This window comes from Oncorhynchus keta, unplaced genomic scaffold (assembly GCF_023373465.1).
Source record: "Oncorhynchus keta strain PuntledgeMale-10-30-2019 unplaced genomic scaffold, Oket_V2 Un_scaffold_3959_pilon_pilon, whole genome shotgun sequence".
Classification (NCBI taxonomy): domain Eukaryota; kingdom Metazoa; phylum Chordata; class Actinopteri; order Salmoniformes; family Salmonidae; genus Oncorhynchus; species Oncorhynchus keta.
The window spans coordinates 295001-297972 of NW_026290929.1; positions in this window are offsets into that span (position 1 = coordinate 295001).

Here is a 2972-nt window from a genome sequence, read left to right on the forward strand (position 1 = left end):
TTGGTAATGTGATGATAGTCCAACTACCCCCAATAATGCCCCCAAAATACTTCCTATTGAAAGGCCCCACTCCACTGTCACTCTACCTCTTCTGGTTTAGATTGGTAATGTGATGATAGTCCAACTACCCCCAATAATGCCCCCAAAATACTTCCTATTGAAAGGCCCCACTCCACTGTCACTCTACCTCTTCTGGTTTAGATTGGTAATGTGATGATAGTCCAACTACCCCCAATAATGCCCCCAAAATACTTCCTATTGAAAGGCCCCACTCCACTGTCACTCTACCTCTTCTGGTTTAGATTGGTAATGTGATGATAGTCCAACTACCCCCAATAATGCCCCCAAAATACTTCCTATTGAAAGGCCCCACTCCACTGTCACTCTACCTCTTCTGGTTTAGATTGGTAATGTGATGATAGTCCAACTACCCCCAATAATGCCCCCAAAATACTTCCTATTGAAAGGCCCCACTCCACTGTCACTCTACCTCTTCTGGTTTAGATTGGTAATGTGATGATAGTCCAACTACCCCCAATAATGCCCCCAAAATACTTCCTATTGAAAGGCCCCACTCCACTGTCACTCTACCTCTTCTGGTTTAGATTGGTAATGTGATGATAGTCCAACTACCCCCAATAATGCCCCCAAAATACTTCCTATTGAAAGGCCCCACTCCACTGTCACTCTACCTCTTCTGGTTTAGATTGGTAATGTGATGATAGTCCAACTACCCCCAATAATGCCCCCAAAATACTTCCTATTGAAAGGCCCCACTCCACTGTCACTCTACCTCTTCTGGTTTAGATTGGTAATGTGATGATAGTCCAACTACCCCCAATAATGCCCCCAAAATACTTCCTATTGAAAGGCCCCACTCCACTGTCACTCTACCTCTTCTGGTTTAGATTGGTAATGTGATGATAGTCCAACTACCCCCAATAATGCCCCCAAAATACTTCCTATTGAAAGGCCCCACTCCACTGTCACTCTACCTCTTCTGGTTTAGATTGGTAATGTGATGATAGTCCAACTACCCCCAATAATGCCCCCAAAATACTTCCTATTGAAAGGCCCCACTCCACTGTCACTCTACCTCTTCTGGTTTAGATTGGTAATGTGATGATAGTCCAACTACCCCCAATAATGCCCCCAAAATACTTCCTATTGAAAGGCCCCACTCCACTGTCACTCTACCTCTTCTGGTTTAGATTGGTAATGTGATGATAGTCCAACTACCCCCAATAATGCCCCCAAAATACTTCCTATTGAAAGGCCCCACTCCACTGTCACTCTACCTCTTCTGGTTTAGATTGGTAATGTGATGATAGTCCAACTACCCCCAATAATGCCCCCAAAATACTTCCTATTGAAAGGCCCCACTCCACTGTCACTCTACCTCTTCTGGTTTAGATTGGTAATGTGATGATAGTCCAACTACCCCCAATAATGCCCCCAAAATACTTCCTATTGAAAGGCCCCACTCCACTGTCACTCTACCTCTTCTGGTTTAGATTGGTAATGTGATGATAGTCCAACTACCCCCAATAATGCCCCCAAAATACTTCCTATTGAAAGGCCCCACTCCACTGTCACTCTACCTCTTCTGGTTTAGATTGGTAATGTGATGATAGTCCAACTACCCCCAATAATGCCCCCAAAATACTTCCTATTGAAAGGCCCCACTCCACTGTCACTCTACCTCTTCTGGTTTAGATTGGTAATGTGATGATAGTCCAACTACCCCCAATAATGCCCCCAAAATACTTCCTATTGAAAGGCCCCACTCCACTGTCACTCTACCTCTTCTGGTTTAGATTGGTAATGTGATGATAGTCCAACTACCCCCAATAATGCCCCCAAAATACTTCCTATTGAAAGGCCCCACTCCACTGTCACTCTACCTCTTCTGGTTTAGATTGGTAATGTGATGATAGTCCAACTACCCCCAATAATGCCCCCAAAATACTTCCTATTGAAAGGCCCCACTCCACTGTCACTCTACCTCTTCTGGTTTAGATTGGTAATGTGATGATAGTCCAACTACCCCCAATAATGCCCCCAAAATACTTCCTATTGAAAGGCCCCACTCCACTGTCACTCTACCTCTTCTGGTTTAGATTGGTAATGTGATGATAGTCCAACTACCCCCAATAATGCCCCCAAAATACTTCCTATTGAAAGGCCCCACTCCACTGTCACTCTACCTCTTCTGGTTTAGATTGGTAATGTGATGATAGTCCAACTACCCCCAATAATGCCCCCAAAATACTTCCTATTGAAAGGCCCCACTCCACTGTCACTCTACCTCTTCTGGTTTAGATTGGTAATGTGATGATAGTCCAACTACCCCCAATAATGCCCCCAAAATACTTCCTATTGAAAGGCCCCACTCCACTGTCACTCTACCTCTTCTGGTTTAGATTGGTAATGTGATGATAGTCCAACTACCCCCAATAATGCCCCCAAAATACTTCCTATTGAAAGGCCCCACTCCACTGTCACTCTACCTCTTCTGGTTTAGATTGGTAATGTGATGATAGTCCAACTACCCCCAATAATGCCCCCAAAATACTTCCTATTGAAAGGCCCCACTCCACTGTCACTCTACCTCTTCTGGTTTAGATTGGTAATGTGATGATAGTCCAACTACCCCCAATAATGCCCCCAAAATACTTCCTATTGAAAGGCCCCACTCCACTGTCACTCTACCTCTTCTGGTTTAGATTGGTAATGTGATGATAGTCCAACTACCCCCAATAATGCCCCCAAAATACTTCCTATTGAAAGGCCCCACTCCACTGTCACTCTACCTCTTCTGGTTTAGATTGGTAATGTGATGATAGTCCAACTACCCCCAATAATGCCCCCAAAATACTTCCTATTGAAAGGCCCCACTCCACTGTCACTCTACCTCTTCTGGTTTAGATTGGTAATGTGATGATAGTCCAACTACCCCCAATAATGCCCCC